The sequence below is a fragment of the Symphalangus syndactylus genome, chromosome 4 (genome assembly GCF_028878055.3).
Source record: "Symphalangus syndactylus isolate Jambi chromosome 4, NHGRI_mSymSyn1-v2.1_pri, whole genome shotgun sequence".
Taxonomy (NCBI): Eukaryota; Metazoa; Chordata; class Mammalia; order Primates; family Hylobatidae; genus Symphalangus; species Symphalangus syndactylus.
The window spans coordinates 30,966,127-30,990,634 of NC_072426.2; the positions used below are offsets into that span (position 1 = coordinate 30,966,127).

The window sequence follows — 24,508 nt, forward strand, 5'->3', positions numbered from 1 at the left end:
TTTTTATAAAGTCATATGCAGAATTCATGATTAAAGTGGAAATAATGTTACAGATTTAAGATCAAGCAATATTTTTTGCAAAATTTTGAAACTTTTTATTATTATCTTTTCTCTGTGAAACATCAATATAAAAAGAGAACAAAGAAAGGAAAATTCAGTGGAAGTAAGAGTTGGCTCATGAATTTTAAGTTCAGGTGTACCTCGCAAGGTTAGATTATTGGTATTGATAATAACACTCAGTAAATACTGTTTTCAAACACAGGAAGACTTGCAATCTGGTAGCTATTGCTTCTGTACTACAGATAAATTAAAAACAAACAAAATGTGAGGTCAGCAAAACTGATATCCCTTGATAAAATTTCCAAAGGTTACTTACATGGTTCAATGATTTTCTTAACTACCTTCTCAAGGACTCCCATAAATTAATCCAAAATAACTGAATACTATTTATCTCAATATCTTTGTTCTTGTGACTTAACAGAGAATGAAAGATGGTAAAAAGAAAAATAATATCTTTTAATAGTCTTCAGAGTAATTTTAGATGAAATATAATTTTATGACTTTTTTTACTTTTTATGAACATATGGAGATATATACACACTAATACAAGTTTCAAGTGTATTATTGAATGACTGATTAAATGTTGGTTTTGTTTACATTCTTTTAAATGAGAATTAAGGAAAGCAAAAAACGAGCGCTTCTTCATACCTACGAGAATGCCTAAAATCAAACAGAAGGAAAATACAGAATGTTGGTGAACACATGGAGCAACCAGAACTCTCATGCACTAATAGTGAGAATATTAATTGGTATGGCTATTTCTGAAAATTGTTGAGTCATATCTACTATAGCCAAATGTACATACTTTCTATAAATCAGACATTTCTTCCCCCCGAAGCATATACTCAACAGATAGGCACACATATGTTCAACAACAGCAGCAACAAAAAGAAACTGGAATATTTGTAACAGACTTACCTGTAATGACCTAAAATGGAAAACTACTTAAATCTCCATCAAGAACATACAGAAATTGTCTTATATTGTACCACAGAACACTTTCGAGAAATGAGGACTGATCATGCACCATTGGACACAAAATATGAAGGAATCTTACAAACATGTTGTTGAGTGAAATAATTCAGTAACATGATCTCACTTGTATACAATTCAAAATGATAAAATTATTCAACAGTAAAATAAATTATAATAGAGGTTATCCTTGTGTGGAGGCAACTAGAGTTGGAAGGGAATTATGAAGGCAGCAGCTTGGCTGTAGAATATCATCGGTATTTTTTTCTCAATATACATTGTATTTTTAAAAAAGTGTTGAGCCGTATATTTATAATTTGTGCACATTTCTGTTTCAAAGTAATTTTTCTACAAAAACCCAACCATTAAGACTCAGATTTTCTAAAAAGAAAAGAAAAACCAGCTACTTTTAATGTTTTCATGTTTTATCCCAGAAAAACAAGCTTTGAATAAGGGAAGGACAAATGGGTCTGGCTTAATATTTGAAATGATGAGAGGAGAAAATATAAGAAAAACATGTCTATATTTTATTTTTTTTTATTTTTATTTTTTTTTGAGACGGAGTCTCGCTCTGTCACCCAGGCTGGAGTGCAGTGGCGCAGTCTCGGCTCACTGCAAGCTCCGCCTCCCAGGTTCACGCCATTCTCCTGCCTCAGCCTCTCGGAGTAGCTGGGACTACAGGCGCCCGCCACCACGCCCGGCTAATTTTTTGTATTTTTAGTAGAGACGGGGTTTCACTTTGGTTTCGATCTCCTGACCTCGTGATCCGCCCGCCTCGGCCTCCCAAAGTGCTGGGATTACAAGCGTGAGCCACCGCGCCCGGCCTACATGTCTATATTTTATTAAATGATGGCAGAAAAAAGGCTTTTCAACACTTTACGCATTCACAGGTTCATGAGTAACTTTGTAATTCACAATAAAGTGTTCAATGACAAAATACTGGAAAGTTATAACATGTGTTTGTCTTTACGCTGGAGTACAGCTTAGAGGAAGTTGATCAGTTGTGTATTTTAAAAATTTATTTATTGTGTAAATATAAAAATACATTCCAATACAGAGATTCAACAAAATAAATATTCGTCTGAAATTTGGCTTAGAGAATAATTTTGTTTTTTCTTCTTCTGTCCCATATTTTAGGAAATATGTAAGTTTATTTCAATTTTAGATTTATTGACATTTTTATATTGATTTGCCTGAGTTTTAATATTGAAATTATAATTGGAAATGGTAGATTAATCCAAAATTAGAAATTTGATTCATGTCAATATTTAATTAAGCTTTTTGTTTTGAGATAATTGTAGATTCACATACATATGTAAAAATAATTCATTCAAATCATGTGTATCCTTTGTCAAATGTTCTCCAGTAATATTGTTGGGACAATGATATTGCTATAGTCAAGTTTCAGGAAAATTCCATCACCCCAAATATGCCACACGTTGCGGATATCCTTATCTTATTCCAAATCTTAAGGGTAAAGCACTATGTCTTTCATCACTAAGTATAATATTGGCTGTAGGTATTTGTAGGTAATTTTACTAACTAGAAAAAGTTATTCTGTTTATGTTTCTGATGGTCTTTATCTAAAATGGTATAGAATTTTACAGTTTTGTTCTCAACTGATATATCATTTGCCTTCCTAAGCCTATTTATATTGTGGATTACATTGATTAATTTTGGAATATTGAACAAACCTTGCATTAGTGCAATTAATCCTGATTACACTAACATAATTATATTTAAATAGAAAATATTTTTAAATGTTTTTTTGGTCTATGTTGGTAATTGGCCTGCAGTTTTTTTCTTTGTTTTTATTTTGTGTTTGTTGGTTTTTATATTGGGGTAATACTAATTTCAAATAACGAATTGGGAAATGCTTCCTTCTCATATTTTGTGGAAGAAATTTTGAAGAATTGATGTTAATTCTTATTTAAATATTTAGCAGAATTCAGCAGTGAAACAATCAGGACCTAAAGATTTCTTTTCAACAGATTTTTAACTAGGAATTCAATTTCCTTTAGAGTTTTAAGGCTACTCAAATTATCTGTTGCATATTTGATAAATTTAGTAATTTGTATCATTTGAAGAATCTGTCCGTGTTACTACATTATCAAATTTATGTGTGTAGATTTGTCCTTTTGGTATTTGCAGGGTCTATAGTGACATCTGCTTTTTCTTTCCTGATACAAGTAAATTGTGCCTTCTGTCTTTTTCTTTGCTAGTTTTGCCAGAAGTGTGCAAACTGTGTTGATATTTTTCAAATAGCCAGCTGTTAACATTTACTTTTCTTGATTTTCTGCTTTAAATGTCCATGATTTCTGATCTTAGGTTACTGATTTGAGACTCTCCCTTTCTTAATGAAAGCATTTATTGTTATAGTATTCCCTTGTAGAAATTATTTAGATATGTCCCATCAGTTTTGATATATTCATTTTGATTTAGTTCATTGTATTTTTGAATTTTACTAAAGACTTTCTCTTTGACCCGTAGATTATGTAGAACTATGTATTTAGTCTGTTGGGAACAGGCCCCCCAAAATCTAGCCATAAACTGGCCCCCAAACTGGCCATAAACAAAATCTCTGCAGCACTGTGACCTGTTCATGATGGCCATGACACTCATGCTAGAAGGTTGTGGGTTTACCGGAATGAGGGCAAGGAACACCTGGCCCACCCAGGGCAGAAAACCGCTTAAAGGTGTTCTTAAACCACAAACAATAGCATGAGTGATCTGTGCCTTAACGACATCCTCCTGCTGCAGAAAACAAGCCAAACTCATCCCTTTATTTCGGTGCATCCCTTTGTTTCCCTTAAGGAATACTTTTAGTTCATCTATCATCTGTAGAAACAATGCTTATCACTGGCTTGATGTTAATAAATACGGGGGAAATCTCTGTTTGAGGCTCTCAGCTCTGAAGGCTGTGAGACACCTGATTTCCCACTCCACACCTCTATGTTTCTGTGAGTTTGTCTTTAATTCCTCTAGTGCCGCTGGTTTAGGGTCTCCCCTACTGAGCTGGTCTCGGCTTAGTCTTTGGAAATTTTTGAATTATTTTTCGGTTACTGATTTCTAGTATTGTTCCATTGTGATCACAGGTCACAGAATACATTGTGTATGATATGACTTACTATGAATTTTTTGAGGTTTGTTTTATGGCTCAGAGTGTGAGATATGGCCTACTTCAATATATGTTCCATGCACATATAAAATGAAAAATAAAAATCACAATACTTCAATTCTGTATATCAAGATCTGATTTTTTATGGCTGTCACTAATATAGGTTAATTGGGAATTTGGGGAGACAGTAGTCATGGGAGTAGTCTGGTTGTGCGTGTGTTTTGCATGTGTTTGGATAATCTGTTTTTTTCTTTTATTGACTTGCCTTTTTTCTTTCTTTAAAACATTTTGTATCTCTTTTTCTATTCTTTCTTGTTCGTTCATTCTCTTTTTCCATGTTACTATTTTTTTATCTTGTCATTTTTTTATCTTTTACTCATATTCCTGGAGTTTAAATGAAAAAAGGAGACCAGGACACAGAGAATAATTGAAGAAACATGACTTGTCCAAAGGAATGAAATTGAGAATACCTATTCCATTTCCTCCTTTAAATTGAAACATTATTTCTGTGCCAGGACAAGCCTTTTTTGAGTAAGTGGATGCTCAAATCAACCAAAGGACACAAGACTACCACAACACAGGAAGCTACAGCAGAGTATAAATTCAGTTCAACATCTGTGCTTCCAGATACATTTAGCTACAGCAATAACAAATGCCTGAACATGAAGACCACATGAGTTTTTGTATGAACCCTGAAAAATAAGCTTTTGCATGTTTTCTTTGGCCTTCAGACTGGAAAAATGAGCATATTAAATAGGAACCCAGCATTAAATAGTTTTGCATCTAGTCAGGTGACTCAGTGTATCACATTTAGAGTTTCTTCCACTTTTGTATTTTAAATATTACCTAAAATATTATCTAATAATAACTTCTTTAAATACAGTAAAAACTTAAAATCTCTTTTACTTTCATATTCTTTTATCCAACTTTCTTCAGAGATACAATCACTGTTACTGGTTTAGCATTTCATTCTTATCAGTTCTAGTATTTTCTAATTCTATTTATGTGTTATTTTGGATAATCACATTTCTCTCACTTATTGAATGATGATAAATGGGAGGAAGTGAATTCCATTGTTAGTGTGAAATTATCATCTCCAAGGGTGTTGTTAATTTATTGAAAATATTATTTGTCATGTGCCTATGGTCCAGGCATTGTGCTAGTCATTGGGGATATAAAAATGTGCAGGTACATAAATAACTTTATGAACAATTAAGGGATACAAGAAAAGAAAAAAATGAAAAAGTTGTGTGCTGAGTATTAGTATACTGTAAATACAGAGGGCAGATAACACAGACTTGCAGTTAAAGTAGTATTCTCATGGAAGATGTTGTCAAAGCTAACACATAAAGAAAACTAAGAATTATTCACATTTGGGACATTTGAAGAAGATTCAGCAGAAAAAAAAAATGACCTAGAGGCAACAATAAACATAATACCCTTTCTGAAAGTGAATGTTTTTCATTGTGATTTTATTTTGCATAGGGCATGGGAAGGGGAGATTGACAGAAATGAGGCTGGAAGCAGCTATAACATTCTAAAGGGTCAGGTCAGTCATATGCAGAATTCTGGATATTGTAATGAGAGCAGAGAGAGACAATAAAACAGTTTTAAGTGAGGAACAATATAATCTGATTGAAGTTTTAAAAGTGCACACTGTCTGCAATGCGAAGAATTGATTAGAGAAGATTAATATTGGAGACAGGTAGAAGATCAGGTAAGAGCACTGTTGTGATAATCCAAGAAAGCAATAATGAGGGACTGAATTATGGTTTTTGCAAAATGTAGGAAATGAGTGAAGATGACTTTCAAAGATTTCCATATGTCGGAATTAAAATTACCATAATTATAGGAAAGAATACATATGAGAGTGATAAAAATGAATTGCAAGCTTCTGACTTAAATAACTTGAATGAGTAAAAATGAGTTCATAAGAAAGAGGACAGCCTGTTGAATAAGGTATTGAGTTCAACTTTCAGTATGGTAGTTTGAGGGGAATATTTAATAAGATAAACTAGTACAGCTATCTGATAGGTTGCTGGAGAATCAGGTGTGAATTTAGGCAAAAGGTCTAGGTGGGATTTTATCACAAGCTAATGTATAGGAATGGCCAAGAATGCAGAAAAGAAGTCAGAGGAAAAAGATAAGAAATGTATAAAAGGAAAATACATTCTGAGGAACAGTGAAAGCAGTATTATTAATGTTACAAAGTTTCCAGAGTAAGACTAGATAAAATAATCTGGAAGAAAAAGATTACCATTTTAAAAGCAAATCATAAAAAAGAAAGAAAAATGTCCCCAAAAAGTAAATGTCAAAATGAATATAAATCCAGATTTTAAATAGAAATCATTTAAATAACTAATTTTAGCAGTGTAATAATATACTTTAAAATATAAATAAATAATTTCAGTTGTTACCATTGGCATAATGTTGTAAACTAAATGTCTTTTAAGGCTGGGTAATGATCTCGCGAGCATTCTTATAAAAATGGCCATGACCCATTCTCTGTGTATTACCTGTGTGTGTTTATGATTTACTGTTTAATTATTTGAAATTGTCAGCTTCCAATATGTATTAACATTAAAAGGTACAGTTCAACTTGTATATATGGGCTGAGCATGTTTCTTACAAAAATTAAATTTTTGTTACAGGTATAAATGATTGTTATAATATCAATGCCTGTGGTTCAGGAATATAGAATTCCTCTTTTATAAATGTATGTACAAAACATTATTTCAGAAATTATTATTTCGTGGGCCATAATAATAATTATGATGTTCATCATTTTTAATAATTTAAAGAAAATAAATACATAAATAACAGAATATAGACTTTCTGATATTGTGTAAATTGAACATTCTTAAAATTAACTTAAGATATTCAAATAAGAAACTGAACCTAGTAACATCAATTTTTAAATTTAATTTTTATACTTAGGGAGGGATACTTCTAACTGCAATAAAATAATAATAAGGATGTGTTATTTAAATCTCTTCAAATGCTCACATGTAAACATATATTGAAAATAGGCAAGCAGCAACAACAAAACAATAGAATACAGACCACCCTCAAAATTTTTAAAAAATACACTGTAAAAGATATTCTTCTTACAAACTTTAGAATATGAATGATTTTAGCTATGTAGTCACCAATGTAGGTTCACATTGACTTCATCTTCTCTGTTGAAAATAAGAGAGAAGTAAAGAAAGCTATGATGATTATATTATAATAACCTAACAAGTTACTAAAAACAGTTACCTACACAACTGAGTTTCTGCATTCTGAATGGAATACTAGACATACACATAAAAGCATGAATGAAAGACAGCAAACATTAGATACGAGAAAACCAAAAAGGAGGAGGGTTTGGAAACTGAATTGTTAGAGCTTAGATAATACTTTGAAATTAATGGAAAAAACTTGTTTTAGAACTGACAACCAACTTATAAAAAATGAATTAATTTCATCGTGAAATGAATAATAAGAAAAATCGAGGCTAAAGAGAGAATATAGAGAGGGAAAATGAAAACAAACAATCAAATCAAAGTTTAATAAAATAAAAAAGATCCATAACTTACATAGAATATAAGCAAGACACAAAAATGTATGTTTAATTGGAATTCAAATAAAGAAAACCAAATAAAGCAGAAGAAACTCTGAAATATACAGTTCTAGAAAAATTCCTTAAATAACACAACCATAAATATTGAAATTACACAATGGTGAATTAGAAAAACTAATCAAGAATAGAAGTCACTGATAATAGTCTAGTAAAATTAATCAAAATTTAAACAAAAAAGGAAGAAAAAAGAGGAAGCATTCAGGTAAAAATATGTAGTATTTAAAAGAAAATAAAAAGCAAAAAGCAGATTAACATCAGACATATAGACAATTGATATCTGCAGACAATGAAGCAAACATACTAAAGAAAATATAGGGAGACACAGATTAAAATCTAGTCAAACAGAATTACAGGAATAAAGTTCAAAGACAAATAATTTTAAACATGCAGCAATTATATTTCCATGAGTACTTTCTGTGAAGTCTAAGTAATGAGCTCATGTAAACAGGATATGATAGGAGAAGCTTTGACATAATGTCTAGGGGTGGATAAGAATATATTTAAATAGAAATGTTAATGACGGGAATAAAAAAGTCAATATAGTATATAGACGATGTGTAGTCTAAAACAAAAATTAGAAGGATTTAAAAATGAGGAAAGAAAAATAAGATTACATAAAATTATAACAAGTTTGCTAACAGCTTCCTGCATATAAAGAGAAATAAATACAGATATCACTCTATAATATGTGGGAAATGAGGATGGGTAACAGATATTTCAGATTATCTTTATAGAAAGAAAAAAATGGTAGCATAAAAGAGAAAACTACTTTCCTAAATATAACAAAGAAGACGAAAACTAACGAAATAATGCCTTGATCACTTGAATACATATATATGTACTCTCTCTCTCTCTATATATATATATACACAGATATCCTCATATACATACACATAAGCATAAAACCATATCACATCACTGACTCCAAATATAACTTTAATATAAATAGATTTAAAAGCTTAACTTACTAACATAATATTTTAGGTTGATTAATGAAGTGAAACCTATTCTGTATAATAGTGGTACATCTGAAACTACAACTAGAAAGGTCACAAAAAACGGACATACAAGGTTACAACAGGAGAATGCAAATGCAGTCAATATTTTCATATACCAAACAAGGTAGACTCAAGCCAAAGCACCTGTGAAAATGAAGAATATTTTCTAAGGCAAAAGGTGACTTTCATATGAAACATTTAACAGTTATTAATAATTATGCACTAAATAACTCACCAGTGATTTTCATAAAGCAAAAATTTGAGTAGATTCAAGAAGACAGACAAATGTTAAATTATATAAAACTTCCTATCTCTCTCAGTCCAACTCATACACAATCATAGCACTTAGTCAGTATGTATATAGAACTTATAAAGAAAAGTTAATGAAAATGTTCTTATATATCAAACTCCAGATCTAACAATAGAAAATAGACCTCTTTTCAAATGCATATGAAATACTCTCAAAAATTTAGCAAATATTCAATTATAAAGAAAATCTTTTTTGCAAATACACTATTTTTGAAAATAGAATTCTCTGACTATATGGCAATAAACTCTATTTTGATTAAAATATCTAAATGCTTGTACTTGGAATACAAAAATTATTATACCTGGAACGTCAAAGAAAAGTAAAAGTTCAAAACAAAGCAAAGCAAAACCAAACAAAAAATCCAATTATTAGTTACATTTTAGTCAAAGGAGAAATAAAAATATTTTATGACTTTTAGAAAACAACCATTATTTGAGGACGACGGCACATATTGATATGACTAGGTTAAAGCAATATCTCAGCAAAATTCATAATGATAATTAGTAATAACTAGAATAAGTACATAAAAATACAGCATATATTAAATGTGGCATTCCAAATTTTTTAGGAAAACAACTCTATTTAAAACCAGTGCTGGGGCAAATGGCTTACAATATGGAAAAAACAAGTTACAACTGTCTGTACACCAAATATCATGATAAATTTCAAAGGAAAAGGAAACGTAAATGAAAAAAAGAAAAACTAAATCAAAGTTCTGTAACTACTTACAAAAGCCTTTAAGATAATTTTAAAATCTGAAAATTAATTTAAATTCAAGCAGTTATAAATGCCCTTTCAAGATATATTGGAAATCCAAACATTCATTCTGTTTGTGGTAATAGACAGGACTGGCAATTTCAAACCTTCAGGAGACAGAAATGACCAGAGTTGATGAACAATTTGATAACAGTATTAAAGAAAAATAATTCTGGGTTTTAAACAATTTGCTAAAAATACATACTATAGCTCCTTCCTTCTTCCCCGACCCTCCTCTCCCTTCAAATAAGATACATATTATAGTATTTTAACAAAAACATTATAATTGAAATAAATGTTTTCATGTAAAATGATGAGAGAGAGTTAAAAGGAGTGCTGGGCAAGTTGAGTTTTGTAGGATTGTAGTACTACTCAGATGGATTCAGATATAGATACACAAGTGCTGTTTAGCTATATGGAGATGAAAGTTTAGGTTGTGAGAGCAAAATTAAATACCAAGAGTGATGGTGTAGACTTAACAGAGAATGAGGTTTTATTACCTGTCGTTTGCCAGGACTGTTGTAACAAATTGCCAAAACATGGTAGCTTATAACAACAAAAATGTATTCTCTCACACTTCTGGAAGGTAGAAGACTAACAATCAAGGCATTGGCAGGTTGGTTCCTCAGCAGGCTCTAAAAGGCAAGGTCCCTTGACTCTTTCCTAGCTTCTGGTTTCTGCTGGCATTCCTTGGTGTTCCTTGGCTTGTAGCTGAGTAAATAATCTCTGCCACTGTCCTCACTTGATCTTCCACTTTGTCTCACTCTTCTATATGTATATGTCTCAAACATCCCACTGTGCTCTCATATAAGGATCTCATTTTGAATTTAGAGGTCATCAATCTAAGATGACCTTATCTTAAGAAGTATATCTGCAAAGACCCTATTTTCAAATAAGGTTACATTCACAGGTACCAGGTGTTAGGAGTTAGGCATATCTTTTTTTCGGGAGGAACGCCATTCAACACATAATAAATGACTATGAAACATTTTGACACCATTTTATACAGCAGATATTAAAAGAAATAGAAGCTTTCTAGAAATTCAGATTGAGTGATATGGTTTACAATGATAGTCAGTTCTATGTAGTCCAAAAAGAATTTTTTTTTTTTTTTTTTTTAGAAGAGGGGCTGAGAACAGGACTGAGCAGACACACAGCATCATGCCAGGCAATGCAATTAAAATATATGTGTTATAAAATGACGTTTGTCCTCAAAAGTCTTCAGACAGAGTCAACACCATTTTCAATAAGGTTCAAGTCAAAAATAATCTTAAAGAGTCTTTTATCACAACGTTATTTTAATTGTCGATTAGCTTTTGTTACATTGTTGTTGTTGTTGTTGTTGTTACAAAGTCTCGCTCAGTCATCCAGGCTGGAGTAGAAGGGGCACGATCTCTGCTCACTGCAACCTCCGACTCCCAGGTTCAAGCAATTCTCCTGCCTCAGCCTCCCTAGTAGCTGGGACTATAGGTGCCCATCACCATGCCTGGCTGATTTTTGTATTTTTAGTAGAGACGGGAGTTTCGCCACGTTGGCCAGCCTGGTCTTGAACTCCTGACCTCAAATGATCTGCCTGCCTCAGCCTCCCAAAGTGCTGGAATTACAGGCGTGAGCCACCACACCCAGCCTAGCCTTTGTAATTTTAGCATTATGTTTACTTCTACATTGTGATAATTACCAAAGTAAAACTATGATAAGCAATTTTGTAAACATGAGTTGTATGTATTATTCTTCTGAAGCCAAAAGAAAAAACTAATTCATTTTTAGTAAATAAAAAGAGATTAGCTTTTAAAAGTGAAAACATTGGCTTTTCTTTAGGAATTCTGTTCATTACTTCTGGAAGAGTCCGCTTTAATGGGTCAATCTTGTTATGCCCACTAATCTTGGGGAAGGAAAAGAAAACTCTTTATTTTAAGACCAAATGCCCAGTTGAGACTAGGATGGGTATTAAGAAAATCCCTGGAGATCATTGATGGTCAGATGAGATTGAGGTCAGTGAGTTGCTCCCTGACACGTGGAGGTATGGTATTAAGCACAGGAAGACTGAGAAAAGGCTTTTAGCATTTATTTGGTGTATATGGTGTATAGTTTGCAAGAATGACTACATTTTTCTTTTTTTTTTTTTTTTGGATGGGGTCTTGTTCTGTTGGCCAGACTAGAGTGCAGTGGCGCAATCTCAGCTCACCGCAACCTCGGTATCCCAGGTTCCAGGAATTCTCTGCCTCAGCCTCCCAAGTAGCTGGGATTACAGGCATGCACCACCATGCTTGAGTTTTTTTGTTTGTTTGTTTGTTTTATTTTTAGTAGAGATGGAGTTTCACCAAGTTGGCCAGACTGGTCTGGAACTTCTGACCTCAAGTGATCCGCCCACCTCGCCATCCCAAAGTGCTGGGATTACCGGCGTGAGCCACTGTGCCAGGCCAACAATGACTACTTTTAGTAACTGCAATTTATCCCATCCCATACTTGTAGAAAATAGCAAAGAAAAGTCAATATTCCATTGCTAAGGCCACAGTGGGACAATCAGCCACTGACTCCAGGAACAGCATTAAGCCTCCCAAAGAAGGCAGCAAAAACACGATGGAAACTGTGCCTGAGATTACAACAGATCAATTACAGGAGAGCGGAAGTTGATATCCCACTGTCAGGGTTATGTGTAGCCAGAGAGCTTTGGGTAATGTGAAGGCTTTATCCAATCATTTCCAAAAAGAACAAGAATGAAAAATACAGTGCAAGTCTTAGCTTCCCCAAATTACACATAATGGACAATTTTATTACAAGCATATTGGATTAAAAAAATCATATCATAAATATTCAGACTGACAAAACATAAGGCATGTAGCTAATATTTATTTTTAATTGTCAGAATTTCAAATTTTTAATGTATACCTGTGAGGGATAATCATATATTTAGCTTCTTGAAATGGATTGGAATTTATATTTTTCATAAATGTAAAGGTATGTCTCTTTTTTCCTGAAACTAAGATTGCTAAAGGCAGAGGTAAATACTGCCTTAAACAATAATAAAGACATTAAGCAAAATAGCTAATTATTGACTAAATTCATCCTTGCTTTTCTCTAAATTAACTGATACTGCCTTTCATTTTAAGTTATTTTTTCTGAGTAAAGAAAATATGACACCTGTCTTTGTCTTTCATATATGTTTTTACTTATTTTTTCTCTTTGTGTCAAATACATTTTTAAAAGAAAGAAACTGAGATAATTAGATGCATCAGCCTTACAGAATTTTAAAAGAAATCCTCTCATAAATTGTTTTCAGTGGCTAGAATATTTAGTTCTCCAATAAAATTAGAAGATGACGCTCATTTCAAAATTTGATATAACATATCAATGCAAGGTAATAAGATGTTTATAAGGAAAAGTATTAGAACACCTAGAAGGAGATTTCATTGCAGTGGGCTTAATTTCTAGAAAATAAATCCTCTCTCAGATTCTCAGATTTTCATGATAATTACACACGTAAATAAATACCCAAATGTATCAGATAACTACAATATACAATAAGCTTATTAAATTTGTTTTTAAAGCAGATTTATTTATTTTGAACCTGAAATAAAATATTTTGAGTTACATAAATAATTCATGGTGACATTGAGAAAAATATGGCTTCTATATTGCACACTGTCTCTGATTTCCAACTGTCATTCTACATTAGATCGTTTTGAATCTATCATCAAGCTGCAGCAGTCAAGACCCAATTGCTCAAAAAGGCCTTTGGCATGAGATTCCACAGAACATGGAAGGCAGAAGTTAATATGCCTTAGTATGGAAACAGATAATTTTATTATAGTTGTTATTATTATATGTTGTCAAGTAGAGAAGTTACAGGGAAGCAAATAATATAAATGGCTTATGAGTAATAAATGGTGAGGAGGACAGATAAGAATGAATTAACCTTGTTTCACTACTTGTAAGATATATATAATTTTATTTTTTCAAATAAAAATAGTTCTACATTATGCTTATAAATGCACGTTTTAGATTTTCTTGGTCAAGAAAGTACAAACCTAGGTTTTTTCTTTTACATTATGTATGTTTTAATAAGACATTGTCATAGGCACAGTTAAACTATAAATTAAATTTAACTCAATGAATAAGGATTCTGTAACATATTCACTTAGTCAAAGCAAACAACTAATATGACACACTGCAATACAAAATTTATTAATAATGGGGCTGGTGGTAAAACACTAGAACACCCTTGAATTTATTTCAACATAAAAAGGGAACTTCTAGAGTGAATGAAGAATTCAACAATTTGTTTAACACACACTTTTTTTAACTTGCCATAAGAATATTTTATTTTATTTTTCATCAACTTTTATTTTAAGTTCCAGGGTACATGTGCAGGATGTGCAGTTTTGTTACATAGGTAAACAGCACGCACATTTTAATACCTAAGGTGCTTAAGCTACATTGCCTACACTGTAACTAGTAAACTGATAAATAAGACACTTTCATTGTTTCCATTCAATAAACCAGCAGAAAGAAAAAAATTATAACAGTATTACAAACTGTATGGTAAAGCTATAGTTTACATGCAGTTAGAAAGAAAGAAAATAATTATTTTTGTTAATGAGAAAATACTTCAAAGAAACAGTGACATTTAAATTTGGTATTGAGATGAAGGCACAAAAGTAGACTGAGAATAAATTACAAAGGTTTTTAAAATATACTATGAAAACTTGGGAGTCAAATAAACTCGTTAAATGAATAGGTGACATAAGTTGATTTGCTTTCCATAGTAATCAATCTGGTCTCAGTTATAGGTGAGGCATGTGCACGGACAGAAACTGGGAACAAGGCTTTTGCACAAGTTCAGACAACAGAAGATTAGAGGCTGAACAAAAATGGTAGGGATTGAAATGCAGAGGAGAGAAAGATTTAACAGGGATAAGTAATGTTAGAGGCAGAATCTGTACAATTTAGTGAAAAATAAAATATAAGTGTTTCAAAGAATAAATAAAATAACAAATATAGGATGAATATACATATAGATGGGAACAAATAACTTTTAGGTGTATTTTTGGGGGCTTTCATCTACAGAGATCCAACAGAAAGTTTAAAAAAATGCACTGGCTTATTTCACTTAGCATAGCATCCTCAAGATTCATGCCTGTTGTGCATGTGACAGGTTTCCTTCTTTTATGACTAGTAGACTGTTGTATGCATATACTAAATTTTCTATGAGATATCTAAAGTAATCAAGCTCACAGAAGCAGAAAGGACAACAGTGGTTCCCAGGAACTGGGAGGAGAGGGAAATAGGGATTTGCTGTTCAATGGGTATAAAATTTCAGTCACGCAAGATAAAATAGTTGTAGAGATAATGTTGTAAAACTGTGCTTATAGCTAACAATATGGTACTGTAACCTTAAAATTTTGTGAAATGGGTAGGTCTCATGCTATATGTTTTGTTTTGTTAAACGCAATAAAAAGTATACTGTATGGTGGAACAATACAGTCACTGTAGTTTGCGGGTTTGTTACAACATGGAATTTAATAATATATACATTAGGAAATAAATGCTCTCATTATCCTACTTCTAAGATATACTAATCAATGTCTTAGCATAATCAATATTTATTTCTCACTCACCCAAAACTTGATATGGGCTATGTAGCCCTTGTCTGTCTTTTAACTTCTCAATCTGGAACATAGGGTCTCCAAGGTCATTACTGGAAGTTTGTATTAGAATTTTTAAGAGGACCAGTAGTGGAAATGTCTTTCACTGCTTTCATCCCACATCCTGTGTACGGCCCAAGTACATGGACTCAGTATAACTGCAAGAAAGGCTGAGAAATATCTTCTTGTGTGTCTAGGAAGAGAAAGTGATAAACTAAGTATATAACACCACATCTGTCACATCAGAAATAATTACTAATAGTAATCTACTGCATTTAATTCTAGTCACAATTATTTTAAGACTTTCTACATAAAACTACATATAAATGAATTGTGTTATTTTGTTTTTTGTTTGTACTGCGTAAAACTCTATCATGGTAATTTTTGTGTACAATAGCCCCCATTATCCACGGCTTCTGTTGCCCCTGGTCAACCACGGTTAGTAATATTAAATGGAAAATCCCAGAAGTAAACAATTCATGGTTTATTCATTTATTTATTTGTTTATTTTGAGATGGAGTCTCACTGTGACACTCAGGCTGGAGTGCAGTGGTGCAATCTCGGCTCACTGCAACTTCCGCTTCCCAGGTTCAAGCGATTCTTTGCTTCCAGAGTAGCTGGGATTACAGGTGTGAGCCACCATGCCGGGATAATTTTTGTATTTTTAATAGAGACGGGGCTTCACCATATTGGCCAGGCTGGTCTCAAACTCCTGACCTCAAGTGATCCACCCTCCTCGGCCTCCCAACATACTGGGATTACAGACGTGACCCACCGCACCTGGCCAACAGTTCATAAGTTTTAAATTGCACGTTGTTCATCAGAAAGTTCACTGTCTGGCTCCCGCCCCTTCGTCACTTAGTGAATCATTCTTTTGCCCAGCATATCCACGCTGTCCATGCTACCTGCCCATGAGTCACTCAGTAGTCCTCTTGGTGATCAGATTGACAGATTAAGAGAAGAAGAATGGCGAAGACAGTACAATAAAATATTTTGAGACAGAAAGAGACTACATTCATGTAGCTTTCATTACTGTATATTGTTATAATTATTCTATCTTATCATTAGTTATGGTTAATTTCTTACTGTGCCTAATTTACAAATTAAACTTTTTCAGATATGTATTATACGAAGAAACATAGTATATGTAGTATACATTAAATTTGGTATTATTTTTGGATTCAGGCAGCCACTGGGGGTCTCGAAATGTGTCCCCCATGGCTAAGCAGGGGCTACCATATACAATTTTATAGATATACTTCATTTTTAAATGACAACAGTTATCTCTTTCAATGTAATTGGTTTACCTAATGTTTGAAATGCAGAAAAGATAAGAATCTAGGAAGACCCTAAGATTTTTATTTTGAGTAATCAAGTAGAGAGTTTTGTTATTTATTAAAATGGGAAAGGATAGATTGAAAGAAATCGTGAACTCTGTTTTGAACTTGTGATGTTAAGATGCCTATTAGAATGAAAATATTAAGTGGACAGTCCAGCATTTCCAGCTGGAATTCAGCCAGTATTTTTTATTCAAATTCACTGATCTAGATTCCACAAATTTGAAATACCACCATACAAATGACGAACTTTCTACATACATGTATAGGTTGGTTCTGCTTTCTATTTTGTTCTACTAAGTCTTTTTTTTTTCTAGCCCTGTTCATATTCTGATAATTTTATTATTACAATTTTTGGGCATTCTTTATTTTATGATGGTACCTTGCATTTTGTTATTTTCTTTAAAGTGATGTATTTAATCATAAAATGATTTTCAGAACTAATTCCTCAAACTGTTCCCCTTCCAAATAATACATGCAGCATCTTTGAGACTATATTGCCTAATAAAAATCCCTTATATGAATATAAAAATCATACAGAAGTCCATTTTTAACCTAAGCTCAGTTGAATGGTCTCCTCCTCTTTAAAAACAAATGTCCCCTAAGGCACTGAGTTCTAAATAAAGTTGATGTTAAAAGAGTGGTACAGAAAACTTTTTCAAATACAACTTTCATGTGAATATAACAAAAACTTTCACTTGAATAAAACAAAAGAAAAACACTGAAAAACAAACACAGCTGGTAAAAATAACTTAAATATTTAAAAAACACTGTATTTTAAATTGTAACATTTTATCTTCCTAAGCCAATAGTGTCAAGTAATGAAGTGTTAGTTATGATTCTGTAGTGTACGTTATTTATTGCTTACTAAGCATCCACTTTCCCATCCTATGTCCTTACAGAATTTCAAAATTCATACAGATTTGCATTCTCCTTCACTCTATTGTGTGTTTCACAGAAGAAGCCCACAACCCCATAAGTATGCTATTCTCTTTGCCTGTGCCTGTTTTTCCATGAGCATGTGGCACCGTTACGAACAAACACACATTAGAAGAAGTTGTTTACAGGGTTCAGATAAGACTATGTAAACACAACATTTCTTCTTCCTTTGGAGATTTTTAAAAAATTGAATTGATGCCTCGATGTGTCTGAAACTCCTAGAAATATTGTGGTAACTCTGGCATGCAGAAAATGACAACATACAAAATATACACCTGAGGTTTTGATGATATTTTAAAATCAGAAATAACTTATAATGATAAGGACCTACCTCCCAACATCTAAATAATATGAGGAAATTTTGTTCTCTATTTGCAGCTGAAATTGTTCTGTTTGTTTGTTTGTTTGGCTGAGCACAGGGGACTTTGTTGATGGTACGTGACAAGGTGAGGCTCCCTAGGCCCCTCCTTCTTCAAGGGGTCTGCTTGGAAACTGTGAGGAGGGGAGATTCTCAGTGTGGTGGGGGACTGAATGTGGCAGGGACTCTCCAGCAGCTGAGGGCCTCTTTTTTATCTCATGCTGTCCCTGGGGCTGGTGGTCTGGGGGTCTTACTCTTTGGAGGTCAAGTGGGCCATGAGGTCTATCACCCTGTTGCTGTTGCCAAATTCATTGTCATACCAGGAAATAAGCTTGACAAAGTGGTTGTTGAGGGCAATGTCAGCTCCAGCACTGAAAGCGGAAGAGTGGGTGTTGCTGTTGAAGTCAGAGGGAAACAACATGGTGCTTGGTGTAGCCCAGGATGCCCTTGAGTGGGCCCTCCGATGCCTGCCTCACCACCTTCTCGATGCCATCATATTTGGCAGTTTTTTCCAAACAGCAGGTCAGGTCCACGACTGACAGGTTGGCGGTGGGGACACAGAAGGCCATGCCAGTGAGCTTCCCGTTCAGCTCAGGGTGACCTTGCCCATGTTCTTGACAATGCCAGTAGATGCAGGGATGATGTTCTTTAGAGCTCCCAGGCCTTCATGCCACAGTTTCCTGGAATGACCATCCACAGTCTTTTGGGTGGCAGTGATTGTATGAACTGTGGTCATGAGTCCCTCCACAATGCCAAAGTTGTCATGGATGACCTTGGCCAGGGGTGCTAAGCAGTTGGTGGTACAGGAGGCATTGCTGACGATCTTGAGGCTGTTGTCATATTTCTCATAGTTCACGCCCATCATAAACACGGGGTCATCACTAGAGGCGGCAGAGATGATGACCCTTTTGGCTCCCCCTGCAAATGATCCCCAGCCTTCTCCATGGTGGTGAAGACACTGGTGGACTCCACAACATATTTAGTGCCAACATCACCCCATTGGATTTTGGAAGGATCTTGGTCCTGGAAGATTATGATGGGATTTCCATTGATGACAAGCTTCCCATTCTCAGCCTTGACTGTACCATGGAATTTGCCATGTGTGGAATCATACTAGATCATGTAGACTATGTTGGTGAGGTCAATGAAGGCATCATTGATGGTGACAATATCCACTTTACCAGAATTAAAAGCAGCCCTGGTGACCAGGTGCCCAATATAGTCAAATCCATTGACTCTGGCCTTCACCTTCACCATGGTGTCTCAGGGAAGCGGCTAGTGATACATGAGAAGATGCAGCTGTCTGTCGAACCAGAAGAGCAGAAGCCTGAAATTGTTCTTAATGATTACAAGTACAAACCAAAATGCCTTAAATGATTTTAAAAGCTTCCTTGGATTATTAACAGTTCATTTCACCTAGGGGGCAGTGATGAGCTGGGGAAAAAAATGACCACATTGGTACAGTATACTGAAATGCAGGTTGCCACTCTCACTCTTGCAAATGATTTTAATTGCTCTCCTAAATTGTCTGTCTTGGGAAAAAATTTTGAGTTGAATAAATTTCCAAATATTCATGTTTCTCTAGCAACTCACCCACAGCAATTCCAAATTAGTTGATTGTATGTTGACATTCATTAAAACATTAGAGGAAAATTTAACATTTAAAATTTGGTAATTTGATGTTTTTTACACCTGGTGTGGTGTTGGCCTTCAATTTTTCACAACTGCTTAAACTAACTGCAGTCAATTCTCATTATTCACAGATTCCATATTTGTAAATTCCCCTATGAGCTAAAATTTATTTGCAATCCTCAAGTTAATACTTGAGGTGCTTTTGCCATCATTTGTGAACATTCTCAGAGCATCAAAAAATTTGATTTGCCTGATATACAACACCTAAGGTAGAACAACGTGACTTTCTGTCTTCTTTCAATTCTCATATCCTAATCAGTGACCTTTCTGAGGTCTCTTTGTGCAATATTCTTTGCACTATTTGCTTTTTACTAGTGACTTTACGCTTTCAAATGCTTCTCCCCCTCAGCCTAGTGCTGAAGTGCTTTCTAGTATTCCTGAGTGCAAGAAGACTGTGATCCGCTATATGGAGAAATCAGGTGTATTAGATGATTTCTGTTCAGGCACAAATGATAGTGCTATTGGCTGCGAGTTCAATGTTAATGAATCAACAATTATTATTAAATAAGGTGTCTTTAGACTGAAGCACGCATGAAACAAGGTTATGTGTTGATTGGTTGCTGAAAATGTGTAGCCAGAGTGCACAGGACACTAACCCTGTATTTCCCATAGGGGCTTAGTATTCTCTAAGTCAGTATTTTTGGTGAATTTATAGAACATAATTACTATGAATAGTGAAATTCACCTGCATGTGTGTAGATATTATTTCACATAATATTTATATATTGTGTATATATTTTATTTTACACCTATATAAATAAATATATATAAATTTATCCTTTTAATAAAATAAGTTACATTTTGGACAAATATTGATGTTAGTTTCTAGTAAAGTGTTCTATCTTATGTAGCTTTTTTCTATTTTTCATTTGGAGTTTTGATTAAACTACTATAATTCTATGGTGTTTCTATTCTAATTTATTGCTGTACTGATTTACATATAAAGATTTTCTGAAATTATAACACATTTGAATTCTTAGAATAAACAATACTTGTAAATACACAGAATACATTTTACATAAATATTCATCAAAATATAAATGGCAAGCAGAAATACATGCAGATTATTACACAACTTATTAATTAATCACAATTTTCTTTACAAAAAACACATAATCAATATTCAGATGAATAAAAGCAATATTAGTGAGACAACCAAAAGCCTCTGACATGCCCCTTCCCAGACACTACTCTACACCCAAAGTAGCTGTAATCCTGTCATTTAAGACCACGGCTTGTGTTTACATTTATATAAATAAAATCATAGGGTATAAACATAAACTTTTAATGCATTTTTGTTCAGAATTATGTTCTGGAGATTCATGCATACAGTTGCATATATTTTGTGTTTTTTAAATTGTAGCTCATCAGGAAATTCTTCAATCTTCTCTATCAGATACGTAAGGGAAAGTTACCCAATTATCCATTTCATTCTCTTATGTAACATTAAATCAAATTTAATGAGAATGAATCTTAGTCCACAGATTCAGTTGAGCAAGAACAGCAGCATTAACAAGTAAAATTTTATTTAACTCAAGTTCTAAATTAGTGCTCTCTTTCTTCCTTGTCCTGTTTTATTGTATTATCCTAGGATAATTCAGCACATTACTAATGAGGAAAGGCTACATCTGAGATTTAGTCACAGATCAACAAAGGTTGTGGCTCGAATGTCCGTTATCCCTGTTGTATCTTATTCCTGTGCTCATAACCACTTCCAGTTTGAAAATAACCTGCTAGTTCCCTGTCATGATTAGGGCACAGGAGGAGTTTTCTCTGACACTACCTATAATCCTCCATGTTCAATTGTGCTACATAGGAATTTCCCTTCTGACCTCATTAATCTCTCACAGTGATGCTAAGCACAACATACGCTACCTTTATATTAAAGACCTTTAAAACTTTTCCTCTTATTTTTCTCTTCTCAGTCAGCCAGACTAATATCCTTTCAATTTCATGATCATTTTTTGCCCTTCATGTGTTTTCAAGACATTGTGCTCTTATATCCCCTTCATTTTATCACTCTGCACACTTTTTGAGGTCCTTTTGAACTTAGACATTTTGCTGGGAAAAGCCAGCAAGACATAAAGGCAACTTCATTTTGCTCTCCCACATGCTTCCTCTTACATAATGAATTAGAGAACAATCTATGAATTTAAATGTGTGGATAAAATAAGTAATTAAATATTGCTAATAAGCTTACATATTTTAAATCTTGAATTTTTTCTTATTAGCCCACTAAATTTTACTGAAGATACAGAAATAGAATAAAGACAAAAATTAATTATGAGAAAAAAGCATACAAACTTACCAATGCTTTAAATCCAGGTGTGGAGACAACCTTTTGATAGCTTCTGGTGAAGTTCCTGAGAAATGATGTTTCATTTGGGGTAAAGAGAGTGGACTGAAGAGATGTGAAGGTACTTTCTCACTCCAAACTCTGATTATTCCAAATATTAAATATTATTGCATCATCTGAATTATCGAAGCTCTCCAAATCCAAAACATTCTAGTAGATTCAATTGCTTCTTCTGAGAGAATATGAATTGGTTTTACAAAAGGTTATGAGGAAAAAAAGAATCACAGTAGATTTAAGCTAATGCTTTCATGTAGAACAGAATGCTGAGGTTCAAAAAGGGTGAGTGACAAAACTGAGTCTAAAATAGTAGCATCAACGGTATGTCTTTTTATATATTGACTCCTATTTTGCTCCAAGGCAAAGTATTTTGAAATTATATTAACTGTGTGTAAGTTAAATTTTGAAGAATGTATTCTTAATTCTATATGTATTTTTTAAATCATGTTATATTATCTGGAGCTGAAAAACTTATTCCCAAATAGTTGAAAATTATTTCTCGCAGGTAGAAATTCATTCATTTAATTAATAAGATATTGAATAATTATTAATAGTCAATAAGTTAAAAATATAAGTGGCTATTAAGTATTATAAATATATCAGTTTAATACTATAACCCTAAATAATTTATCTCCTGAAGTTCTTAAAAGATTTTTAGAAACAAAAAGAGTATCATGCCTTAACTTCTTTATATATATCTCAGTTATCAAATTTCTTAGGAAACCACATTATAAATATGCAATTTTAAAACTAACTTCCCTTAAGATACATATGTAAATGATATGGTTGCTAATCAAATCAGACTTCATCCATTATTTCTTGTTGCATAACAATTTAAACAAGCATAATTTTGTTTTATATATCAACAACATTTTCATTCTGGGAAATAGCTTCATAATATATACTAAGACCATATAAAATGAATTATTATTGCAACTAAGTGTGCACTGTGAAATGGCTTAGCAAAACACTAGCTTGCATACCATATTCTTGTCCTGCTTAACAACTGCAATAAAATAGAAATGATAAGGCTATAAAGAACAGTGTAGAATTAGAAACAGAAATCACTGTGCGTTACATTGCCATTTGATATGATGAACTGTAGCTTGCTGACAGTAATCTTAATGAGGATTACAGTAGAGATATTAAAATATATATGTGGCCTTCTATTAACAATAAGACATGCAAATGTATTTTTTGCATCTATATTTCCATGCTACATTGTAAACGCTGTTATTTTAATTAACAGGACTTTGAAAATCCATTTGATTAGAAATCTGAATGCCAAGTTAAATCATCAATAAAATTAATCAGAAACAACATACAAATGCAGAAAATTTCAATGGTTTTCAATTTTTATTGTGAAGGCAAATTAAATTTAACTGAAAAGATGTATCATCTTGTACTGACATTCAGAAAACTATCCAAGACTTAGCCACTGGCTCACCAGCTGGATAACTTGCTTTTATGAGCATCTATTCTCACAAGATGAGCAGGACATGTAGTTGTGTTTAAAAACTCAAGCAATCATATAATTAGTGTTATATATTTTCTGCCTTTCTATCAAAGAATCTAAGTGTGTCTTATTATTTAGGACTCTTTCAGTTAAATGTGTCAGAGATCCTAATCTAACTAGGGCTAAAGTTTGAAGGAAAGGGATTGGGTTTTTGAAAGAAAGGAGTTGAGTTTTGGCTAAAAAAGAAAAATCCAAGAAATTGAACAAATCAATAAAAACGAAGAAAGAAGCTGAACCAAAAGTACGTTGGATCTCACACAAGGATTGGTTCATCTTATATGTTTTTCCCTATTTGTGTTGGTTTTATTTTTTTTCACATTAATCATGGCTAGGGTTCGGCTGGATAATAGAAGGATGAAAAAGTTCTCTTTGGCACAAAAGTGTTTGGAGCAGAGCAAGTTTTAAAAAGGGGGCTGTTGTTCTGAGAAAAGGAGTGATAAGCAGACCACATGATTGTTGCCTTGCATACATTGTTGTAGTTGCATATGGAATTTAGAGACTGTAAACTGGAGCGCTCAGTTTATGTTGATGAATTTATCGAAAATTAGTTATTGAGTTCATACTATGTGCTAGAATCTGTGCTAAGCACCTGGGATTCCACAACGAAAGTGACGGACAGCTTCTTTGGCCTTGCATAATGCACATTTCAGTGTGAAGACAGCTAAACTAAAGGTTAACAAAGAAGTGCAAAAACCAAATTGTCACAGGTATCATATGTGAAATAAACAAGGGATGGAGACAGAAAATGGTGCAGGATGGCTGTTTTGAATAATGCACTCGGTGAAGAACTTTTTGAGGAAGTTATTCTAGCCAGGGATAAAAAGACAGCAGC

General features: G+C 33.3%; 1 pseudogene; it reads right to left on the bottom strand.

Annotated features, from left to right (window-relative positions):
* Nucleotides 1-18,365: 18,365 nt before the first annotated feature.
* On the bottom strand, nucleotides 18,366-19,372 carry LOC129480204 (glyceraldehyde-3-phosphate dehydrogenase-like; annotated as a pseudogene).
* Between the last annotated feature and the right edge of the window lie 5,136 nt (nucleotides 19,373-24,508).